The following is a 25,674-nucleotide window of genomic DNA, read 5'->3' on the forward strand; positions in this document are numbered from 1 at the left end:
TGACAAAGCGCATTGCTCATTCAAGATTTTAAAACTCTAAAAATATTAAGAATATAAGGAAAATTTTTTAACCTAATAAGGACATATACAAGAAACCAATATGTAGCATCATACTTAATGTTAAAGAATGAATATTTTTCCAATAAAATTGGGAAAAAGATAAGGATGCCCTTCCACACCATTCCTCTTCACTATCATACTGGAAGTGTCCTAGATACGGCAAAGAAATGAAATAAATAGTCTACAATTTGAAAGGAAGTAACAAAACTGTCTTTATTCATGTATGATATGGCTGTCTACACACAGAAAATCTCAAAAGATCTACCAAACAAACAAAAGAAAAACTTCTGGAACAAATAAGTGAATTTAACAAGGTCATAGGAGACAAGATTAATATACAAAAGTTAATTACCTTCTTATACACCAGCAATAAACAAATAGAATTGCAAATTTAATGAACTAAATGCCTTTTGAAATAGCATGCCCCCAAGATGAAGTACTGAGGTATATATCAAACAAAATATATAGAGCATCATTATGTAGAGAACTAAAAACACAGACAAAAGAAATCAACGATCTAAATCATGGAGAGAATGAAGACACAACTATGGAATGGAAGAAAAACCTGCATTTATAAACCATACATCTCATAAAGGGTTAATATTCAAAATGTATAAGAAAACTAAATAGCCTCGCCAACATGGCAAAACCCCATCTCTATGAAAAATACCCCAAAATTAGCCAGGCATGGTGGCACACGCCTGTAATCCCAGCTGCTTGGGAGGCTGACCCATGAGAATCGTTTGAAGCCTGGAGGTGGAGGTTGAAGTGGGCAGAGATTGTGCCGCTGTACTCCAGTCTGGGCAGCAGAGCGAGACTCTGTCTCAAAACAAAAAAACAAAACAATTTTTTTTTTACATTGGATGGCAAAGTATGGAACAGCCAACAATATTCCAAAAAACAACCAAGTTGGAGGACTCACACTGCCCGATGGTAAGACTTACTATAAAACTACAGTAATCAAAGACAGCGTGGTCAAAAAAACAGGCACATAGATCAATGGAACAGAATAGAAAGCCCAGAAAATATCCACACAAATGCAGTCACAAGCGGTTTTTGACAAAGATGCTAGAACAATTAGATACGTGTAGGCAAAAAAAAAGTCCTTGATATAGGCCTTATACCTTACATGAAAATTAATATGAAGTCAAAATAGATCATAGACTTAATGTAAAATACAACACAGTAAAACTCCTAGAAGAAAGCATAAGAGAAATCGACTTTGGGTCTGGTGCCAAGTGTTTAGATACAATACCAAAAACATAATTTAAAAAAATGGATAGTTGGACCCTATTAAACTTTTGCTCTATAAAAGGTATTGTTGGCCACATGTGATGGCTCAGGTCCATACTCCCAGCACTTTGGGAGGCTGGGGCATGCACATGATCACTTGTGGTCAGGCGATCGAGACCAGCCTGGCCAACATGATGCAACCCCAACTCTACTAAAAAAAAATACAAAAATTGGCAGGGTGTGGTAGCACGTGCCTGTAGACCCAGCTACTCAGGAGGCTGAGGCAGGAGAATCACTTGCACCTGGGAGGTGGAGGCTGCAGTGAGCCAAGATGGTACCATTGCACTCCAGCCTGGATTACAGAGTGAGACTCCATCTTAAGAACAAAAAGATACTGTTAAGAGGATAAAAAGAGCCTCCAGCCATTGGCATGTTGCCTCATGCCTACAATCCCAATGCTTTTGGAGGCTGAGGTGGAAGCAATCCTTTCACCTCAGGTGTTCAAGACCAGCCTGAGCAACATAGCAAGACTCCATCTCTACTAAAAAAAAAATTAGCTGGGCATTGTAGAATGCCTGTCATCCCAGCTACTCGGGAGGCTGTGATGACAGAGTTGTTTGAGCCCAGAATTTGAGGCTACAGTGAGCTATGGTTATGCCACTGCATTCCAGCCGGGTGACAGAATGAGACCCTATTGCTAAAAAGAAAAAAAAAAGAGGATGAAAAGATAAGACACAGGATGGAAGTAAATATTTGCAAATCACCTAGCTGATGAAAGATTGTATTAGTCAAGGTTTCCCAGAGAATCCGAACTTTTAATTCCAGAGGCCACGAGTCTGAGGAGAGGGTACCAGCTACTATAGGACCCAGAGTTTGAAGAACCAAGAACGAGGAGAACTGTGATGTCGCAGAAAAAATGGATGCTCCAGCCCAAGGAGAGAAAATTTACACTCTCTCTGCCTTTCTGATCTGTTCAGACCCTCAATGGATTAGATAATGTCCATCTACATTCTGAGGGCAACATTCTTTACTTAGTGTACTGATTCAAATGCCAATGTCATCTGGAAACAACCTCACAGACACACCAAGAAAGAGTTTTACCAGATATCTGGGCATCCCTTGTGATAGCCCAGAGATGTTGATATATAAAATTAACCATCCCAAAGTTCGTATCCAGAATATGCAAACAATGTCTAAAACTCAACAATAAGAAAACAAAAATCCGAATTTTAAAAATGGGCAAAAGATATGAACATACGTCTCGCCAAAGAGGGTATACAAATGGCAAATAAGCATATGAAAAAATCATCATCATTTGTCATTACGGAAATGCAAATTAAAACAACTACTACTACCTATTAAAATAGCTAAATTGCAACCGACTGGAAATAGCAGTGCTGATGTGCAGAGAAACAGAAACTGTCACTCATTGCTAGTGGGAATGAAAAATGGTACTTTGGAAGTACAGTTTGGAAGTTTGGCAGTTTCTTATAAAGTCAAACACAGATTTACCATACGACCTACAAATTATGCCCCTACGTATTTACTCAACTGATTAGAAATCTTATGTCTACACAACAACCTGCACACAATGTTTATAGCAGCTTTATTCATAATAAAGCTGGATGCAACTAAGATGTCCTTTAACAGGTGGATGGGTAAGCAAACAGTGGAACAGTCATACTACGGAACATCATTCGGAGATAAAAGGAACAAACTAGTAATTCACACAATGTGGATGAATCTTGAGTATATATTGCTAAATGAAAGAAGCCAGTTTCAAAATGTTTTATATATGTGTGTGTGTGTGTGTGTGTGTGTGTGTGTATATATATATACATATATATGTTGATTCCATTTATATGATTTCTTTAAAAAGGCAAATGATAGAGGTGGGAAATAGATCAGTGGTTGCCAGAGAACTGAGAAGGAGACAGGTGGCTAAGTGAAGCACAGTGGATGTTTTAGAGCCATGATACTATTCTGTGTGATACTGTAGTGATTGATATATCTGCTTGATATCCAGAACATATAAAGAACTCCTACACTATCCATTTGTCACTATGCATTTGTCAAAACCATAAAATTTTACAGCACAAAAAGTAAACCTTCATGTATGCCAATTTTTAAAAATTTGCTAGGAGGATGGGTAATCACAGGATAAAATGCAGATGATGACAAAAGAATCTAATTGCATTACAAATGTGTGAGAGATCTCATTGAAGGGCATGGAGACTACAGGTGCTGACCCAAACAACTTTGGAAATGACTGGCTAAAGACCAAAGGAGCTGTCCACAAGCGCTGCCCTCCAGTTGGTAGAGCTGTTTCTCACAGGGGTATGGGTTGACAATTCTGAAACCCAAGTACATGTACACTAACATTCAACAATTAAGTAATGGATGGCAGATGGAAGAAGTCAGGTTTTTCACTGCTGAAGTGGGAGGTTACAGACAAGCAAAGGAAGAAGGATGGAATGAACTATATGAATGTGTTAGAGTCAGAGACAGTAGCATGAACTCGCATGAATTCATGTTTAACTTAATACAGATACCGATGGTATACTGATGATAGATCCGGAATCATTACGGTTACGTGTATACACAAGCTAGGGTACATACATGTATTTCCTAGCTCTGCCCCCTGATAGTGGGTCCCCAGTAGCAATAGGCAAACCCACTATCCAGATCTGTTTCTAACAGCATTGTCCAGCGAAAGGAACTGGGCTCCTTGGAGAAATGGCTGATTCTAGGGCAGAAAATACACAAGATGAGTCTGGAGTAGCTGTAGTGCCAGAAAGTAAGGAAGGGCTCAAAAACAAAACAAAAAAGAATGTCAAAGAGACACAGGAGACAATAGAAAGATCTCCCAGGTGCCAAAACTGGAACAATTTAAGCAACAATATAAATAACATAGTATTGGGTTATAATGAAAAGCACAAAATAAACATCCATGAGTGCACATGGATATAATAAATGACTGAATAAACAAATAGCAGAAGAATTCCAAATAGCTGATTACATACTGCCCCCTCAAGGAAGTGAAGGGCAACTCCCCAACCCTTAAGTGGAGGCTGTTGAGGAAAACCATAGAAGTACGGTGTCATTCTCCACAAGTTATATCATTCTCCACAAGTTATATCAAGAGAATATGCTATCAATATCAATATCAGTATCACTTAATGTTAACCTTAATCACCTGGTTAATTATTTGATCAGTCTTCTGTTGATAAGCCTTGAGGCTCTGGTAATGTCTGTGAAGGGCAAAGGTAATGTTTATCAGGTTCCTTACCATAATGCTATCTATAACATTATAGATATATTTTTAAATGGCCACAATAGCTCAGGGCCCTTGCATCATACTCTGCAAAGTGACTTTGCTGCTCCTCCCTGGGAGAAGTGATTTCTGTTTCCCCACCTCTTGAATCTGGGCTGGCTTGTAACATGCTTGGGCCAATAGAATGTCATGGATGTAAATTCACACGAGTTACAGAGTCTCAGGAGGCACTGCATGTTGCTAGATGTGGAGGGGCACATGGCCTGAACGTCCCTCTAACCCTAGCTGATAGCCAGCCCACTACCAGACATGTGATTTAGACCAGCCTAAATAAACCCACCCCAGCAGACTCCCCTCTCTGACCCCAGATACAAGGAGCCAATGCAAAGCTGGCTGAGTTTGGCCCAGATGGGCAGGACTACCTAGCTGACCCACATGGGCAATACCAAAAGCTTTCTGTTTAAAGCCACTGAATTTTGGAATGGATTGTTATACCGCAATAGCTGTGCTCCACTGGCACCGAGGCGTAACAATGCATGTAGGAGGTTATTTGTTGTAACACACTGTGATTACAAAAGATTAGGAGCAGCCTCAAGGCTCATCAATAGAACACTGATCAAATAATTACAGGAGAGTCAAACAATGGAATATTATGCAGCTGTTCAAAAGAATGAGGCAGCCCTATTGTGAGTCAACACGGAACAAATTCCATGATGCATTTTTAAGTGAAGCAGCAAGAGTCAGAAGAGTATACAGAGCAAGCTTCTACTGATCCTGTAAAATATTTGTATTTGCATAGACTGTCTCCGGGAGGGTACACAGAAACCCATAACAACGGCTGCCTCTAGGAAGGGGAACTGGGTGCCTGGGGAACAAGAGTGGAAGCGAGACTTCCTTTTCACGCTATCCTCTTTATCTTTTGAATCGTGTAAATGTGTTATCTATTCAAAAATAAATAAAAGCAGACTGTAAAAACTCCTATGCCTTTCAAATTCAAAGAGTCTTATTATTCTCTTTCCAAGACTCCCAAGATCCACCGGGACCACAAAACAGCAGTCGGGGAACCAGTCTGATGTTCTCTGCTCTCTCCGACAGCCCCCACCCGCGCAGGGTGAAGCCGGTTTCTCCGTCAAACCCTTCTGAGCTTCGCCCGGGCGACACTACCTCGCCGGCCACTGGAGGGCAGCGCGAGGCTTCCTTCCCAGGGAGGAATTGCAGAGACACTGTGGTCGGCCCTGAATAGCAGGCTGGCTGGCTCCTACATAAAAGGCTCTGGCTTTCCGTTTTTGTTTGCATGTTTGTTTTCTTTCTTCTTCTATTTCCTTTTTCTAAGAAAGAAAGACAGAAAGAAAAGAAAGAAAGAGAAAGAAAAAGAAAAAGAAAAAAGGTCTCGACCCAAGATGCCCTCTCCCCCCAAAAAAAGGTCTGGATCCAAGAACCCCATTCCAGGCAGTAGGTTCGCCAGCCATTGCCCTCCCAGTCCAGGGCCTGTGCGCCTTCGCGGAGAGAGGGGGAGATGCCCCAGTCTCCTTGCCGCTTACCTCCATCTACCCGGCTGGATACAACCATGTGGGGAACTTGCCCTTCAGGCTGCCAAAGACTTGCTGCTTCACAAATCTTACGATCCGGGAGACCCGGAGGGTTTGCCTTTGACCCCGCCTGTGACCTTAAGAAAACCCTTTTCCACCTGCGCCTGTCCCACAGCTGTAAGTGATAACTGTAAGAATGAATTAAGCATTTGATTTGTGACACTGAGGAACTAAGCACTTTCTGGACTGTGTTATGCCCCATTTTACAGATGAGGAAGCTGAGCGCTCCAGAGGCGGAGTAACTTGCTCTTGGTTACACAGCTAGTCAGTGGCTGGCAGGATTTGAATCCAGGGTTCCCCGGTTCCTAAACCTCTGCTTTTACCACTTATCCTGCCTCCGACGGCTGCTGGGGAAAAGGAGGGTTTCAGAGAAGCTGCTAAGGAAAAGCTTTGGAAAGGGCCAGCGGAGACGGTATTCACTGCGCTCCTCTGCGCGCCGCGCGCCGGCAGGCCTCTGAGAAGCCGGCTTCCCCCAACAGAGAGACGTTGTGACATTCTTGCGCTCGGGTGGAACCGGCGAAGAGACCGAGGCCCAGAGTGGCGCAGGGCGAGCCCCGAGGTTGCGCCCCAGACCTGGAGCAGCCACAGCCGTCGGTCCTTCCGCTCCACCGCGGTCCGCACGCAGGCGCCGGCTCCCCGAGGGCCCGGGCGCCCTGGCCGCACGCCTAGGTACAAGGTCTTGATGAGTCTGCAGAAGCGCGCCCACGCCGGAGACGGCCGTTTCCGCCAGATTGCGAAGGAGTAGAGAGGGGGGCCGCTAGGGCCGCAGCGTTCGGGTCCCCGCCCGCCGAGCCGGGTTTAGGGCCAGTCCCCGCACCCCGCTTCTTCTCCGCCTGGAGAAGGGGGCGCAGCTGTGGGGCACTGGAGCGCACGAGGCACCGCGTCCACGGGTCCTTTCGGCAAACGGAGTTCCTGTTTTCATGCAAATGTCTTTGTTAGCGCCCTGGGAACCCGAAAGACGGAACCGCAGCTGACGCGGGCTGCGCGCCGCTTTTCTGCCTTCGCTTGATTCGGCCTGAACGACTTTAACGCACTGGGAACAAAAACGCCGGCGCCGCGGAAACCCACAGGAGCAGCACGAGGAGCGAGGAACGTGGCTCGGTTGGAGTCCGCGAAAGGCTGTGCAAGCTGCGGCGCACGTGGCGAGGCTGGTGCCTACAGGCCTTCACACCGCATCACCAAGGGCGAGGAACCTCCAACTCTGCCTCAGTTTCTCCACCTGCACTGGAAGTCCTGTATAAGGGATCCGCCATTATTTTGTCCAAAGACTGCGGGAGGCAGCGTTGAGGAGGCTGCTGTGGGGAGTTTGTCAGAGAAGGGGGAAATAAGAAACATACAGACAAAATAATTTCACATAGCAACAAGTGTTAATATCATAGCAAACACCAATGCAACGCTTGTGCCAGGCTCTGCGCTATGCTATATGCCCATTAGCTCATGTAACCCTCACTCCCCTGAACAGATAAGAAAATGCAGGTTGAATCATCTATTCAAGGGAAATAGGAAGTTGAACAATATGTGGGGAAATAGGTTGAACAATAGTCTCAAGTGCCCAGTAGGTAGGCTGGGTTTCAACCCAACCAGTCCAGCCCCAAGTGGAAGCTTTTGCACACTCCATTACACTACTTCTGGCTGTACTAGGAAGTATGTAAAATGGTTGGTGACATGCTCAAGAGAGAGTTGGGACTAGATAGAACCTGATCCTAAAAGGATGTCAGTGGACATCTCTGTGCAAGGGAGTGTCTAAGCTGAGACCTGCACAATGAGAGGAACTAGCCACGCAAAGGACTAAGCATGTCCAGCAGAGAGAACCTGAGCAAGGGCAAAGGCCTTGAGGTGGGAGAGTAGATGCGGGGTTTCATGAACATAAGGATGGAACTCAGTGAGCAACAGTGAGGAGGAGACTGGAGATGAGCAAGAACTGGGGGTAGCAGGCTTTGCAGGTCTTGGCAAGGAGCTGGACTTTTACCTAGGTGTGATGGGAAGTTGTATTGTTATGACCACTGAAGGAATTGCGTGGATGGAGTTGGACGAGATGGTGGATGCCCTTCCTGCCCTGCCAGCCTTGGGTTCAAAGAGGAAGCTGATTGCTCAGGCCTTAAGCATGCCCCTCCTCATCTGACCTCCCGGCTTCTAGGAGATTCCTGAGGACATTCACCAAGACTCCAACATTCGCCCTTGGTCACTGACACAGACTTGGAGGTGTCAGATCAGGTAAGCCCTCATCTTACACATAGGGCTGAGACTGAGGCCCCAACTTCAGAGATGTGTCTTCACCTTTGAGTAGGAGGAGCAGGGGTGGTATCTGCTTCATTTACTTGTGTACCTGCAGCACCTAGCACAGTCTGACCCACCCATCCTCGGACCCAGGCAAGTGGGGCTCTGCCCTGGCCAGCCTCCAGCTGCGTACATCCCTACATAGGGATGTACATAGATCTCTACCCATCTCTACATAGGGTAGAGAATCTGCAGTGCCAAGAGGATATACCCATCCAACTCTTTGCTACAGATTCCTAGGATCCCTGAGCTCCCTGCCTAAAGGTCCCAAGCCCACTGCCAGGCCTCTTCCTGGTCAATTGTCTGGAGGCAAAATGCTAAACCCAGGGTGTAGCTGAGGGGCACTATGGAGCATGGGGCCTGGATAGAGAGCTTGGACCTGCCGCCTGGGATGTCTACACATATGCATGTGAGGTGCATGAAACAGGATGAGAAGGGAAGGTGGCAGTTTGTGGGCTAGGAGATGAGTGACCAGGGGATGGGGCTGGCTCTCCCCAGCACCACATTTCAGTGTAAGTATCTAAGAAATCTGTTTCCAAATCAACCCTGGCCTTTCAGACTGCTGTGAAGTTATACTTACTGAGGAGAAGGATAGAACATTTAAGAGAAGGTATTGGTTTGATTTATAGCTTTTAAATATTTAGATTTAAGGCTGAGTGGACACCAGCCTCCACCAGTATCAGGAGTGGGTTTGACCTAGACCATAGGAGATATTCAATATTTATCAAATAGATGGATTAATCTCATTTCATTTAATCCTCACACAGACTCAATGGCGGGAAATCACATCGTCTGTATTTTATTGATGAGGAAACTAAAGCTTGGAGAGATTTAATGACTGGCTCAATTTGTCAAGTTAGAAATTTGTCTAGCAGAGCTGAGAGCCTCAAGCCCTAACGTGTCTGATTCCAAAATTCATTGCAATTGGTTCATGACAAGTTCACACCCATTGTGACCACATTAAATATATTATAACTGTTTGAGCATGTCACTCACTGAATTTTGGGGACATAAGCACTGTTTATATTACATGAAAAGGCCCTTCTCTTTTTTCATTCTTTCTCTACCCTCTCAGGCACCTTTGGGAAGTAATAAGACAGGAGTTAATGTTCCATTTAACAAATGGAAAACTGAGGACTGAGCAATAGCCCAAGGTGTCAACAAGGCTTAAACAAATAGGGATTTTTTTTTTTTTCATGTAGCAAGAAATCTGGAGGTAGCTAGGCAAGGACTGGTACAATTGCTGCATCATTTTCAGCCAGCAACTTCTACCTCTTGGTCTGTTCTGGCTATTTATTTTACAGCATAACAAACTGCCCCAAAACAACAACCATTGCATTTTCTACAGTTTTGTGAGTCAGAAATGTGGGCAGGGCTCAGCTGGGTGATCCTTCAGCCCTATGTGTAAGATGAGGGCTTACCTGATCTGACACCTCCAAGTCTGTGTCGGTGACCAAGGGCGAATGTTGGAGTCTTGGTGAATGTCCTCAGGAATCTCCTAGAAGCCGGGAGGTCAGATGAGGAGGGGCATGCTTAAGGCCTGAGCAATCAGCTTCCTCTTTGAACCCAAGGCTGGCAGGGCAGGAAGGGCATCCACCTCCATGGAGCACTGACTGGAGTCACTCAGTGATGTTCAGCTGCTGACTGGGCTAGCCTGGAGAATCAAGATGGTTTCACTTAGATGTCTGGTGCTTTCATGGGGATGGCTGGAACATTGAGCTCAGCTAGGTCCCTGTCGCTCTCCGTAGAATCCCAGGGCTTCTCCAGGTGGTCTCTCCAACTGGGTAGTTTGACCTTTTTCCTGGCAGGTCATGGCTCCCAGAGGCCATAGCAGAAACTGCCAGTCCTCCTAGAGGTTAGGCCTGGAATTGGCATGGCATCATTTCCATCATACTCTATTGGTCAAAGAAGTTACAGGTCAGCCCAGATTTAAGTACAGAGGAAATTGACTCCTTCCCTCCAAGGGAGGATCAAAGAATCCACAGCCATCTTTAACTCATCACATGATCCAAGCTATTTGAGATGTAGTCGTCGTGTCTCAAATTCCAAAAAGTCTGGAGGAAGGTTTTTACCCTCCCTTTTAAGACATTTTTCTAGAACATTTCCCATTGGCCAGAACTTATATGGCCATACCCAGGATATGGAAGGGAAGCTGGAAACTGTAATGTGTATTACAGGAGGCATGCCTTGTACTAGGATGAGAATTAGGGATTTTGTTGCCTAAGGAAGAAGGGGCACATGGGTATTGAGGACCAACTAAAATCTGTTTCACAGTTGGGTGTTTTTGTGGCTGTTGTTCTTGTTGTTTTTGCTGCCAACAGCCAAACCCTGGTCCTAGCAGAGATGTCTCAGTACCAATCTTCTCCTTCCTAATACATCCTCCACTCTATCCTCAGAATAATCTTTCCTTTCTTTTACCTTTTATGTTCCTATACAATATATCTTTTAATCACTCCTATGCCAACAGCAAGTGTCCAGATTGTTTTGTGTTGTGTGAAACAGTAATGGCGTCCACCACACACCAGGCACTGTGCCAAGCACTAAACGATCATCTCTCACGTGATCTCCACAGTATCCCACTGAGGGAGGACTGCAGATGAGGAAGCAGAAACCCAGGGAGGTTAAATGACTAGCTCCAGGCCACACAGTGAGTGGGTGCCAGGCTGAGATTCAAACCCTCGGCTGCCAGATTCCAGAATTGTGCTGTGAAACCCACACATGTGAAGCTCAGGGACTGTTTGCTGATGACAGCCCCAGAGCATGGGCAAGACTTGGGCCTGGTGTGTGAAGGTTACAGGCGACAAATGTGAGCCAAGAGCCTGCAGATGCTCCCTTCCCCCTGTGATCCTTCAGCAGGGACACCTGTGTGAAGCCCCAGGGCCATGGTGACATAGTCCATGAACTGAAACTGGCACCAGGAACTCATATAATTTTATTTCCTTTACACCCTGACTGAACCCCAAGTCTGGGCAGAACTGGGTGCATTGCTAAGGAGGGCATAGGCCCAGTTAAATGAGGTACCTTCCTGCTCCAGCTCCAAGCTTCTGTCTTCTGACCCCAGTCTTTCTTGCCTTTACTTCACCCCTGTTTGAGGACATGCAGTGACTCCCTGTTCCCCTCAAGTTCAGTTCTGCCTTTCTCCAAATGCCCTGGTAAGGACTGGGGAGAAGACGGTTCCATCCTTTGGGTGAATCTCAGTTTCTGCATCTGACAGATGGGAGGAAATAATCCCTGCTCTGCTAAGTAATTGAAATGTTGAGGATCACATAGGACAAGGAATGGGAATGGCCTTTGCAGGCCAGAGCAGGTGACAGGCATTGTCCGCTCCGGATCAGAGTGGTATTTAGAAGACTAGGCATTACCTCCTTGGAAGGCCGAGAGAGCTGGGTTGGTGGGTGGGGTTGAGAGGGATCAGGGAGTGCCCTGCACCTTCTGGGGGAGCTCCTGCCTACAGCCTTGCTGAGGAAGTAGCCCAAGGTGAGCCTTTACATATAGATGCCCCATTGTGGGGGCACCGTGAGACGACCGGTTCCGGAGCCAGACAAACCTGTGTCTGAGTGTCTGAGCTTCATCTCATGTAGCTGAAAGACCTTTGGATAAGTCACATCACTTCTGCCTCCACTTACACGGTTATAAGGTAGGGCTGAGAAAAGAACCTGTATCATTGGGATTTTATAAGGAATCAAATGAGAACGTGCGCCTTTAAAGCACCTAATTTAGCACAGAAGGACTGTTTAGCCAGTAGTAATGATAAGAGTGACTGGTATTTTTTGAGCCCTGATTAAATCACGCACCGCAAGCGTTTTCTTGATTAGTGTATACACTCCTCACCACAATGCTAAGATGTCGTTAACTTTATTATTTCCCACTTGGAGATGCAGAGATGGGGATGCAGTTAGGCTGAATAAGGTCATGGTAAGTGGTGGAGGCTGGGCTTGAACCGGAACCCAGTCTGTCCGATGCAGTCCACCTTAATAGCCATGCTGTGGTTATTCATGTTGACATTACTATTGTTGACCCAATATCTCCACACTTCCACAACACCTGGTGGTGGCAGGAAGAGTCACCTGACCCAAAGATTCCCAAAATATAGGCCGAGCAGCCAATGAGACAGCCTGGGGCAGAAGCTCCACCCAGGGGTGGCTGAGCCCAGTTAACTAAACTCATCAGCAGCAATGGTGGCTGCCAGTTTGAATGGCACCACAAAGAGTTGGGATAGTGCCTATAAGCTGAAAGATCCTAGAAGATGAGATAATTCAAATGAATATGAAGGCACAGGGACAATGAGTAAGCTAAAACTGTAAGACAGACAACGGGGAGGAGAAGTTCAACAAACCTCTGCTCCTGAGACTACCATGAATGAACTCAGTCCCAGAGCGGTGGGTCCTGAATGACGTTCCAGTGGCTAAATTGTATTTTGTGATGTGTGGTCCAAATCCCTGCCTTTCAGGCCCTGCCTGTAGCTTTACAACAACCTCCATGGCTCAAGTTAGGAGAGAGGCTTTGCTCTTTTCAACCAAAGTTAGGCTAGTTCAGCTCTCCCATTGATCTTTAGGGTCAATGCTAGGAATCCGAAGTGGTGAATGGAGAGGGAGGCAGCATCAGGACATCCGTCCATCAACCCCAGGTGAGGAGGCCCAGAAGACACAGCCTGGCCCCGTTCCTCTTATATCAAAACCTTAGTCCACGTCTCACCATCTACAATCACACCTTTAGTGATCTCACTCACCATTTGGGGTGACTCTGGGCAGGGTCTCCCCTGTACTCCAGCCTCATGGCCAGCTGCCTACTCCACAGCTCCATCTGTGTTACACAGACATGTCAAATCTCACCTGTCCAAAATGGAACTCCTGATCACACCTCCAATACCCACCCCTTCTGCAGGATTTTCATATCAGGAAATGCCAACTCTACAATTCTAGTTGCTTTGATCAGATACCTTAGAGTCAGCCCTGACTGTCCTGAGTCATATTCCAACATTCCTGCAGTCCACAGATTCCACTGGCTCTTCCTTCTAAACGTATCCATGCCCTGTGACCACCAAACTTCTGACCGTGCCCTCCATGACCATCCTAGTCTGACCCAGTACCGTCTGTCACCTGGAGTGACACAACAGCCTTCTCTGAGCTCAGCAGCCAGAGGTGTCCTGTTAAAACTTAAGCTAGAGCTTGTGGTCCTCCTGCTCAAAACCCGCCCATCACTGCCCTTCTCACTCAGAGGAAAAACTAAGACCTCCTGAGTCACACAGTCCTCCGTTTCTCCGACAGACCTGCCTCCCTGACCTCCCCTTCCAGTACTCGCCCCAGCCCTTCCTCTATTCCAGCCACTCAAGGGTGCTCACTGCTCCTGGAAGGAGAACTCCCACCCATGGGCCTTTGCTTTGCTGTGCCCTCTGCCTGGAGTGCCCTCCAGCATGGCTCCCTCTCTCGCTTGTGCATGTCTGCAGAGAGGCCTTCCCTGGGTACCTCATTAAAAATTGCCAACCACTCAGCAGTCCCTCTCCAGCCTCCTTCCCTGCTTTCACTTTCTCTGTAGCACTTTGTAGCACTCTGTAATACCATCTATTGACATGCAGTAGATTTTACTAACTGTTTCTTGTCATCTCCTACACTGGGATATAAGTTACACCTGGAGAAGCATCTTCCTCCATCGGGTGAATCCTCCTTACCTAGAACACAATGTCTGGCGCATAGTAGGTGCTCAGCAAAACCTTGTCAAATGAACAAAGAAGCACACATAAGAGGACTTCCTGGAGCCACTCCTACCCAGTTCTCACGCCCCCAGCGGTCACCTCTGGGTGTTCCAGGTCCTCAGCTGGTCCCCTCACTTCTTTGATCCTATTCAGGGAAATCAGCCTCAGGCCCTGTCCGAAAACAGGAGAACCAAGGAAAAGCTAGTCATGGAGGAATTAGTCCAAATAGATGGGGATTTCTTTTTAATTAGAACTTTTTTCCCCGCCTTAATACAAAAGGACTTGTGTCCCAGTTTCTGGCTCTCCTGTCAAAGCTTGTCCCAGGCTGAAAGCTGGGGCTCTGTGTTCCCACCAAGGATCAACTGTCAGAATCACTGGGGAGTGGCGTGGGCTCCAGAGAGGGAAGGTTCTGGGGCAGTGGGGGCACACGGCCTCCCTGGGACAGGCACACACCTGGAAACCTCAGCAATGGGAAGGACTCCACGTGGGTGATGGTGAGGCTGGTAACAGGCATGTGGGGTCACTGTACTGTTCTCTCCACTTTCTGTAATTTGAGAATTTTCTTTAGAGAGAGAGAAAAAAAAGGAGTGTTTTTCCCTGAAGTTCTCTTTTCCCAACACGAGCCCAGAGGATTTCCTGTAGCCCTCCCTCCCCACCATATCCCACCCACAACTTCTCTTTTCTCCTCCCCGCTGATTTCAGGAGAGAGCAGTTCTGCTCTGCTTACTTGCTGCCTGTTTGCAACTGGGGACACTTACAAACCTTTGATGCCTGGTTGTTCCCCCACTTGCCAAGAGTTGAGTCCAAATGGCCTGGTGAGGGGCTGCAGGGCACTGATGGGTGCTAAATGCTCCCTGGGTGATGCTGGCACTTGCTAGAGTTGAGCAACTCCCTTGTTACCCCAGACCCAGCCCTGACTCTTTGCCCCACTCAGGGTCTCCTGTTAATAGGGTCCAGCCTCCTTAGAAGACAGTTTAGCAACATATTTTGTTACCTGAGCCCATCCCTGGGGTCCACCACAGCTGCCTAAGTGGCTTGAGGAGATATTTCTTCCCAACCCAGATAAAGAGCCTCATTCACCACCAGCACTCCTGGTGGATGGCATCCTCCTGTTACCTTATGCAACGCGGGTTCACTGTGACCGTTTGGAAAGTGCAGAGCAGCACACGGGAGCTGGCCACAGCCCACTTCCAGCCCAGGAATTCGCGAACAGAAAGGAGCCATTGTCTCCAGTCACTTGAAGGGAACAGCTCAAAAACACATTCAAAGGACCCTGATGATAATGAATATGCTAATATGATTTCCATTGGGCGCCTGTGCTACCTCCAAAAAACCCTTTCTGACCTTCCTCATGGATTCAAAGCTTTCATTGAAGTCGACAGGGGATTTGGGTTAAAATAACATGAAAGTTTTCACTTGAACAGACAAAGCTGGGAGTCGTGAATTAAGCGTGAGTTTCACATTGGTCCTGATACCCCAACCTTGAAGGGGAAACACAGAGATTGTGAGTGGACCTTCTGGACCTTCTAGCTATTGCCTTTGGAGGGACAGAGCTAGCAAGCATCAAGGGTCCCTTTTGCATGACATGTGAGCTCTGGAGGCCTGGGTTTAAATCCTAGCTCTGACACTTACTGGCTGGGTGACCTTGAGAAAGGCAAATCATTTCTCTGCTTGAGCCTCAATTTCCCCATCTGTAAAATGGTTTGGATAATATTTCCCCTGCAGCATTGCTTCCAAGATTAGATAAGAAGTCTGTGTGTGGGAGGGGTCAGGGAAGTAGAAAACATCTTGGAGCTCCCCATCATCTCACCCAGTCGGAGACCCAGCAAGGGTGTGAACACCTCCAGCCTCCCGTATCCCAGACCTTCTCTCCTTCATTCAGTGTACACTTATGAAGCATTTCCTGGGTGCCAGGTACGGTTTTGGGGCTGCGGATTCAGCTGTGAACAAAACAGATGAACTCTGCCCTCAGTGGAGCTGCCATTGTAGTGGGAAGGACAGACATGAAACACATGAACAGATAAATAATATGAAAGTGGGCCGGGTGTGGTGGCTCATGCCTGTAATCCCAGCACTTTGGGAGGCCAAGGTGGGGTGTATTACCTGAGGTTAGGAGTTCTAGACCAGCCTAACCAACATGGTGAAACCCCATCTTTACTAAAAATACAAGGGTGTGGTGGCGCATGCCTGTAATCCCACTATTATAAAAGTTCTTGAAGGCTTTGTGGATGGATGACTGTTTTATTCCCTTTCCTTCTCTTGTTTTTCTGAATAAGAACCAGCGAGTCCAACCCCCAAGCCCACCTGCCAGCCCGCCTGTGCACCTCCGGTCCGAATCCAGCAGGAATGTTTGACATGTGGTGGGGCTGGAGGGAGGGGTGTGTAATTAATGATGGTTATTAAATAATAATGGCAGCATCTTGAAGTTCTTTCCTCTCCGCAGCCTCACAAATTAGATGCCTTGGAAATGCTGTGCCCGTCGCCAAGATGCACCTCCATCTGGGGTGGAAGCAACATCTGCTAAACAGCTGCATCTTGTTTAAAAGCTGGTACTTAATTCAATTATTCAGCTCTGGTAGGGGCAGGCAGAACCAAGCAGGAAGGGGCAGGCCCACTCATGGGCATAGACCACTCCGCATCTTCCCAAGTTGACCCAAACTCCTCTCCCGCAGCATCCCTCCTCACACCTGTTGATTCAACCAAACTAGACATCTCTACATTTCCAGAACAGGCCATGCTCACTCATGCTGCCTCCTTGCTTTTTACTCAAGCTGTGCCCCTGCCAGGAACACTCTTCTGCTGCCTGTCCAACTCCTGTGTCCCTCAAAAGGCCCAACTCTCCAGGAGGACAGAGCATAGGGAATCACCTCCCATGAGCGCTCTCAGTGCTTCATGCCTTGCTTAACTGGAGCTTTCATAACATTACATTGCAATTTTGTGTACCATGCTGTTTTGTAAGCCCCTTAGGCTGGGAACCATGTTTATTTCATTCATGTGATCTCAGCATTGTACCTGACTCCCCATAGACACAGTGTTTAGTGAATGGATGGTTGGATCGATGGATGAAGAGATTTAAGGATGGAAGAAAGGAGGGAAGAACGAAGAGGTAGATGAACAGATGGACTCACTGCCGCCATCTAATCCCAGCCGCCGTTATTTCTCACTGAACTGGTGGTGCCTCTCACTGGTCTTTCAGTTTCTACTCTGCCCCCAGCAGTCTCTTCTACTCAAAGTAGTTAGGAATCTTTTGAATATGGAATTATGTCGTTCCCCTGTTAAAAACCTTCCAGTGGCTTCCGCATTCCTAACCCTGACCTCCAAACCCCTGGAGGACACAGCCCCTGCTTCGCCCTCTGATATCACCTCATCTCTGTCCTATGCTCTGAATACCTGGGGAAACTGCCAAGCTCCCTCTCACCTCAGGACCTTTGAATCTGCTCTTCCCCTTTGCCTGGGACTCACTTCCCTGGATTTCTGTCAGCCTAGTATCTTCTTAAGTCACCCAGTCTAGCTCAAATGCCACAGCCTCAAAGAGACCCTTCTTTACTTTGCTAGTTAAAATAGCCACCATTGTGATCCTTAAAGGCAAAGGGGCCTGATCCAAACACCAGCGCTTTGGCTGCTGAAACCCAACAGACTCCCCAGAGCGTCATCCTCAGCTGGGGTGGCGATACGGACCTCCACCCAGTGCCCACCCACAAACCATCCCTTCCCCTGGGTGCTCACTCCTCCTCTCCATCCACAGATCCTTCATGAATGGGCTTGTCTGGAACTGCCGCAATTAAACTATCAGAGCAACATTGGACCGTTTGTTTACTACGGCACTTAGAGCTGCAATGGCTTGTTGTTTTGACTGTTTCTATTTTCGGCTCCATTTCCTAGGGGTAGTGGGGAGAGGGTAGGCAATGAATCCTGGTCTATTCAAGCAAAAAGATGTATCAGTGAAGCCTAGAATTTCAGAGTCACAGAATTCTAGCATCATTGTCATGGAATATGAGAGCAGTGAAAATCTATAATTTTGGTTATAGGTTCCTAGATTCATGGGATTCTAGAATCTTACTCAACGAAATTAGAATCTTGGAGTCAAACAAATTTAGACCCAAAGTCGTACAACGATGGGCTCGGAGGAGACTCTCACTTTGTCCGCTCCACATCTCCTCCTCAGAAGATCTTCTCCGGGTACCTTATCCACAATGACCCTGCCGACCCACCTGCCCACAGCCTGTCACTCTCTACTGTTTTAATTTTTCTTTATGGCACTGATCACCACCTGACATTTGATCTATTTCTCTGCTTATTTGCTTACCGCCCATCTCCCCCACGTGTGAGATTGAGGTCAGGAACTTTGCTTTGTTCACCATTGAGAACAGTCCTCAGAACAACGCCTGGCGTGAAGTGAGGGCTAAATAAAGAAGTGTCCATTCATCCAACAAATGTTTATTGCATCCCCACTTCATGTTGGTGCCTCAGAGCTGATCTTCTCTCAGGACGGGAGGCAGGTCTCATTTTGCATGCCAAATGCAATTGGCAGTAGATACCCAGAGTGCGGTGTTGAAAAGACTTCTTGGGGCTCATCCAAGCTCCGTGGGGAAGGGCGATTGATGAGCAATGTCTGGCATGGACCCAGCCATGGGGAAAAGCGGCCATCTCTGCTCTGGCCTCCAACCCTGCACTGAAAAAAGCTGAGGTCCAGAAGGAGATGTACTGGGCATGCGTGGGATGCACAGCCAGGGTTAGAACCCCATCTTCAGTCTCCCCTCAGTGTTGGTTCCTGAGCCCAAGCTTCTCACCAGCACCTGTGTGTGCCCTCCCGTCCCCATCAGCCCTTAGGCTCTCCCTCCCGCCAGGCCTTCCTGGGATGAAGGGGCTGCTGGAGTCCCTGGCCCTGAACCCCAGTCTGGGAACCCAATTCTGGAACACTGCCTGAATGCACAAGCCAGTTATTTTTAAAAATCCAAAAAGCAAAGGAAAAAAGAGAAAGCTCACTGCTTCGGTCTCTGTACCAGCCCTGGCTGAGAATAGAGACTTGAAAGGAACAAAGGGTTTCCTCAAACACGGCAGATCAAGGGCTTGGCTTATGTGGTAACCGGCAACCGACCACCGCGCTTTGTGACAAATCCTTTAGAAGGCGATGGCCTCTGTTCCTTCTGCAGCCTTGGCAGGAGGAGGTGGGGGAGTAGGGGACACCCTTCTCCATCGCCCCCCAGCCCCGGTCGGGCTGCTTACAATCATGGACTTTGAGAACCCGTTAGGCCCTCAAAGGCCCTTGCAGAGCATGGAGTCCAACCCGCTCTGGGTCAGCCAGGCAGGCAGAAGCCCTGGACAGGCTCAAGGTCACACTTTCCTCCTTCCTGGGTTGCACCCACGCCTCCCTTTCCTCAACAGCTGCCTGAGATGCCCTCTCGGAACTCTCCCAGCCACCAAGACTTCCTACTTTGTTTCCTCCTGTGCATTTCTTCCTCCATGATGCCTGTGGGGTATGGTGTGACCCCCCAGGTCTCCGGGGGGTCACACCATACTCCTGGAGGGGTACACAGCAGGGGTCTGCTGGTGGACTAGGAGATCACGGAAGGACGGCAGCCCACACGACACTCCAGGATGGACAGAAGCAGCTGACTCAGGTGCCGTGCCCAGCCCTTTATAGCGATGCCTCCCGTAGGCACTGTGGCGACCCTACAATGTAGGTGGGCATTGTTATCCCCATTTTTCAGACGAGAAAGCCAAGGTTCCAAAAGCCTGAGTGAGGTGCCCAAGGGGGTTGGCAGGATTGGCAGAGCTGATGCTTGAACTCAGGGTTGCCTGTCTTCTAAACCACACTCCTGTTAACTGGTCTGCTGTGCCCCACCCTCTGTGCATCAAAGGCAGGCAATGCTTTACCCCACCGTCAGGCACTGAGGAAGGCAGCAGAGGGGCCGGGCTGGGAACAAGGGGCTTCCCTCCGTCTGCTCACAAGTCACACACTCGCACCTGCACGCAGGCTGCAGAGCCCGTCAGGTCTCCTCATCCACCTCTCCGTGTCAGCCTCTCTCCTCTGCCTCCTCCCTGACTTGCGATTTCTCTGGTTCTTTTCTACCCCATCTGTCAATCTGCATCGTCTCCATTCTGTGGGCCTCTTTCTCTCTATCAGTTTCTGCCTCTAGCTCTGTCTCTTCCCCAGCCCTCCCCATTTCTCTATTCCTGTCTTCCCTTTTTGTCTCTCTGCATCTGTGTGCTACTTTCTCTCTCCTCAGCGTGCTTGTTCTCTCATTCTCTCTCCCCCCCACCCCCATATTCTAGCTCTCCCTTAATCCTCAGTATCCAGGGTTTCAGTGTCTCCATGTCTCTTCCCCCAGCCCGTCTCTCCCTCTCTGTGCTGACGCATCTCTCCCTCTCTCCCCAGCATTCTCTCCCTCTCCCTCTCCCTCTGTCTCTGCTCTATCCTCCCTTGCTTTCCCTCCTGCCTCTCTTTCTGGGTGTGTGTGGGTGTAAATGTGCCTCGTGTCTCTCTCTTTCTCTCTCTCTCCCCCTGCCTCTCCCCATCCCTCTGTCACTCTGTCTCCCTCTCTTTGTCCTTGTCTCTGTCTCTTTCTCTCTGTCTCTTTCTGCTTCCCCTCTGTTTTTTTCTCTCTCTCTGTCCCTCTGTCTCTGTCTCTGTATCTCTCTGCCTCTGTCTCTGTCTATGTCTCCCCTTCATCTCTGCCCCTGCTTCTCGGCGTCTCTCTCTGCCTCTCTCCCTCTAGCCTTCCTCACTGTCCCCTCGCCACCCTTCCTGGAGTGGCTCCTCTGGCACACCCCCCACACTGACACACAATATTCCAGCAAATCCCAGCTTAGCTGGAGGGGGGAATAAGGAGGGATTGGTCAGGGGTATTCCAAAAAGTGGATTTCAGAAGGGGGCGGGGTGTCATGTTAAAGGAAGCTGCGCCAGCCTCGTCCTTTTCTTCCTCAGAAATGACTGGATGCTTTCCTGGGAAGCAGAAGAGAAAGGTCCTGAATAGAGATTTAAAGCAGTAAGCTCAGATTCCTTCTTTTTAATATTTATAAAGAGAGAAAGGGGATAATTTCAGGAAGATCATTTCAAGGCGAAAACCCACATATTTTCAATAGAATTATTCCAAAAGCCCCTTTCCGGCTCATTGGAGTGTATAATTTTCTAAGTTAAAGACACCAGGCCTGGTTTCCAAGTTCCCTAAGATGACGCAGCTAAGTAAGAGCCAGAAGGAAGTAAGATGAGAAGAAGCGGGGGAGGGTAGCAGAGTAGAAGGACAAGCCTGTCCCAGAGCTGGGGCCAAAGGGAGAGCAGCAGCCGCAGCCGGCACAGCCTCCTCCCCTCCACCTGTCTCCTCAACAGGCCAACCAAACTCAGGGCTGTAAACATCATCAAATACCTGTCCCCAATCCGGAGACCCCTCTCCAAGTCCAGACCTATAGAATCAAGTGCTGGTGTAGGAAGCCCACAGGCTCTTCAGGCAAGGTGTGTTCAGAGTGCCCCACCCCTGACATCTTCCTCCCCGAACCACCTCCATCCTCGGCCTCTATTCGACTACCCCATTGCCCAGTCTGGCATCTAGGAGTCGGGCTTGGGTCCTCCCTCACCCCCGCCCCTTCTGGTTAGCTGCCGAGTCTTGTTGACTCTCCCCTCTTCATACCTGTGGGATCTCCCTCCATCTGCATTTTCACTGCCCAAAGTGGGTCCCCACACCCCTGGTCTAGACCGCAGAGAGGCTCCAGCAGGTCTCTGGGCCTCTTGCCTATATTCAAGGTGATGGAGTGACCTACTCATAGCCCAGCTCTGAGGATGGCCCTCTCTTTCTCAGAATCACTCATAGCCCCCTCCCGCCTCATCACCTCTAAGGTGAAGACCAAGTTCCCCCACCCTGGTGTTCATGATCTAACTACAGCCCGATTTCCTTGTACCCACCATCCCATCACAGGTTCTTTACTGTGGCCAAAATGAGTCACTCTCTTCTGCCTACCCAAAAGGAATAAGAAACATTTTTCTTTCTTTCCTTTTTTTTTTTAGACCAAGTCTCACTCTGTCACCCAGACTGCAGTGCAATGGCGTGATCTCAGCTCAAGGGAACCTCCGCCTCCTGGGTTTAAGCGATTCTCCTGCCTCAGCCTCCTGAATAGCTGGGACAATAGACACCCGAAACCATGCCCGGCTGATTTTTTGTATTTTTAGTAGTGACAGGGTTTCACTATGTATGCCAGGATGGTCTCCATCTCCTGACCTCGTGATCCACCCATCCCAACCTCCCAAAGCACTGGGATTACAGGTGTGAGCCACTGCACCCAACCTAAGAAATATTTTTCTACCTCCAAGCCCAGCTGTGGGTCCTCTCTTCTCCTGGAATGGCATCCTGCTGCCTTGGCCTGTGTGGCCCACACCCAACCTTTAGGTCCAGCTCAAAGGGTCCTCGTGGTCCTGCTGGGCACAGGTTATCTTTCCTTCTCTTTGACCCATGGCACTTCACTTAAGACATGAGATAGGCTGTGTGGCCTGAGAACAGGTAAGCTCTGTGGCTAAACAGAGAACAAGAAGTAGGGACCACTCTCACATTCTCCCAAACCAAACCAAGTGATGAGATTCTGTGATTCTGCTGGGTGCCTAAAATTGTGAGGGGGGGTCCCCTGATAATATTGTTGTCACAGTAAGTAGCAATGTCATTGCGGAAATCAATGGTTGAGTATTCACTGTGAGCCAGGTGCTATGCTAAGTGCTCTGCCCGTGTTAACTCACTCCGTTCACAGTAGCCAGTGTGATGAGGACTCTGATCGCCCCATGGGGTACGAATTAGGAAATGGAGGCTCAGAGAGGGGGAATGACCAGCACAGCATCACTCTGTGAGCCAGAAAGGTCAGCTCTGGCCGGGCCAGCCCAACTCTGGAATCCTTGAGTTTAACCTCTAACACACTGAAAATGCTGACACCGGAATACTAGCAGGAACCGAGAGATGTGGTCCTTCACTTTCCCCACTAAAGGAGGACCACGTGCTGTGAGGCTGTGGCCACAGCCCTCCTTTGGGCCCAGCTTCCCCATCTTCTCAATGGTCCAGTTCCTGTTTGAGAAACATTTCAGATGCTGATTCTGTAAATCCCAGAGACGCCGTTTGTCTTTTTTTCCCAGGGGAAAGGCACATCTGGGAGAGGCAGAGCTCAGAACTTCAAAGAAAGCCAGAGGGGCAAAGATGTCCCTCCTGCCTCTTGTCCCAGCACCAGTCTTGGTTTGACTTGGCCAAGAATGTTCCCTGGTCTACCTCTGAAAGTCCGCAGTGATGCTGCCAGCTGTCCCCACTAAACTCTGCCTCCTCTGACCCCTGCAAAGAATTGACCCTGAATTTCCAGGCTGTAGCTTCATCTCTCCCCAGGGCACCTACACCAGCCTCTTCACTGGTCTCCTTGCTCCCACGCTAGGCCTTACCTGCAATGCAGCCTTGTCATTTTAAACAAAAATCACGAGTTCTCTTTAGTTCCTAAAGCCCTCCATGGGTTGTCATCACAGAATACACCTTGAGCTGCTCATCCCAGCCCCCAGGCCCTGTGTGCTTTGATCCCCAAGCCTTCTGGGGCTCTGGCCACACCATCCTTCCAACAGGGCCCAGAACAGACCAGGTTCTTCTTCCCCTCGAGGTCTTTGCTCTTGTACTTCCCTGGCTTTTTCCTTCCTCTCCTTCAGTTCAAACATCACACCTTCCCCAAGGCCTTTTCTGATCCCAATTATCCTTGGTACCTTCTTCCCTGCAGACATTCACACCAGTGATGCTCTTCATTTCCCTGTAATGTGCGGTTAGATATTTGAGTGCCTCCAATGTACCATCCATTGGAGGAGTGACAGCTGCAAAATTGCAGACTAGGAAACTCCAAGCTGTCATTCACCCCATGGAAGCATCAAGAAAACAACCAGAGCCTGGCTTAGAACTAATATAGGCGCTCTGGAAAACAGTCAAAGGTTTACAGCACCCAAGGGAACACCTAATCAAGAAAAGCCACCTTCAAACAGCAGAAAAAGTTTCGTGGCATTTTTACTCCCTTTTCTCCAATCCCGTCTCCCTGGCACAGCAGCCCATTTCCCTCCCTTGAGCCAGAGGGAGCAAGCCAACACTCTAACTTGTCTGAGGCCTGCCTGGAGGACAGCTCTCTGCTTTGTCCAGCTAAAATCTCAGGTAAGGGCACTGTTGGCAGAAGCTGCTGGGAGACCTATAGATGCCTAGGGCAAGAGATTATGGGTGGACACATACAATATACCATCTATGGCCCTAAGGAGAAGCTGGGTGCTGAGGTAAGATTCTTTGAAAAAAATAAGACATTCAAAAGCAGCTGTATATATGGAGGAATTGAGAAAGCCACATTCAGGAACTGGCAAGATTAATTCTCAGAAATGACCTGAGAGACCTGAAGCTTTCACGTCGGTGAAGGACTGTGTAACACAGAGCCAGTTTGCAAAGACTGGGAGAGGCAGCTATTTTTTCAAATGTCCAGTTTTCAGCAAAAACAAAAGTACAACAAAGAAGTAGAAAACATGGCTCATTCAAAGGAATAAAATAAATTGACAGGAACTATTCCCAAGGAAGACCACACATTGGATTTACTAGATAAAGACTTTGAAATAACTGTCTTAAAAATGCTCAAAGAGCTAAGGAAAACCACAGACAAATAACTAAAGGAAATAAAAAAAAAAGATGTATAAACAAAATTATAATATCAACAAAGACACAGAGATTATACAAAGGAAGCAACTATTAATTATGGAGCTGAAAAATAAAATAACTGAAATGAAAATTTACTAGAAGTGCTCAACAGCAGATTTGAGAGAAAACAAATAACGAAATTGCAAAAGTAAGTCCTACATACCAGTAATTAGTTTACACGTAAATGGATTAAACTCATCATTCAAAAGGCATAAGTTGGCAGGATGATTTTTTAAAATATCCAAGTCTATGCTGTCTACAAAAGACTCATTTTAGATACCAATAGGTTGGATGTGAAAAGATGAAAAATGGTATTTCATACAAATAGTAACCAAATGAGATCTGAGATGGCTGTACGAATGCCATACAAAATAGACTTAAATACATTTACAAGAGACAAAGAACATTATATACTGATAAAAGCGTCAATTTACCAAGAAGATACAACAATTACATACATCTATGCACCAAGTCTATTCTAATGTAGTATTCGCCCTACTCCCCAAACGTTATTCCATGAGAGCAAGAATCGGATCTGGTTTGCTCACTGCCTTGCTTTCACACCAGGCGTTTATGACTAGTACACATTTGCTGAATTCCCACTATCTCCACGAGGTGACCACAGGGAAAGTGGACAGGTAGGGTCTGGGAATTGTCACCAAGCTTCAGGCAGGAGCTTGAACCTGACCATCCTCAGCTCTCCCAGCTGTCACCTCCAGAAATTTGAGATCCTATCCTTGCCATCCATGGGCCAACCATGAAGACAGGAGTGAAGGTGCTTAGGAATTGAGATCAACTCTAGTCTCCCCAGCCAAGCACTTCAGGACTTATGGCTGCATATCAGGGAATCCAGGGGATAAAGGGAGGCAGGTGGGTACA

The 25,674-nt window shown here is 47.8% G+C and overlaps 1 protein-coding gene across 1 annotated transcript in view; it reads right to left on the reverse strand.

Annotated features, from left to right (window-relative positions):
* Positions 1 to 247: 247 nt before the first annotated feature.
* The window catches only part of LOC128931969 (uncharacterized), a 96,100-nt gene continuing 70,673 nt past the window's right edge, over positions 248 to 25,674 (reverse strand). The window contains exons 5-6 of the mRNA XM_078370941.1: positions 9,855 to 10,087; positions 248 to 7,451 (exon numbers count right to left, since the gene is read on the reverse strand). The gene's annotated coding sequence lies outside the window, so the exon portion shown is untranslated. The remainder of the gene's footprint in view (positions 7,452 to 9,854; positions 10,088 to 25,674) is intronic.

Source organism: Callithrix jacchus, chromosome 5 (genome assembly GCF_049354715.1).
Source record: "Callithrix jacchus isolate 240 chromosome 5, calJac240_pri, whole genome shotgun sequence".
In the NCBI taxonomy this organism is placed as follows: Eukaryota; Metazoa; Chordata; class Mammalia; order Primates; family Cebidae; genus Callithrix; species Callithrix jacchus.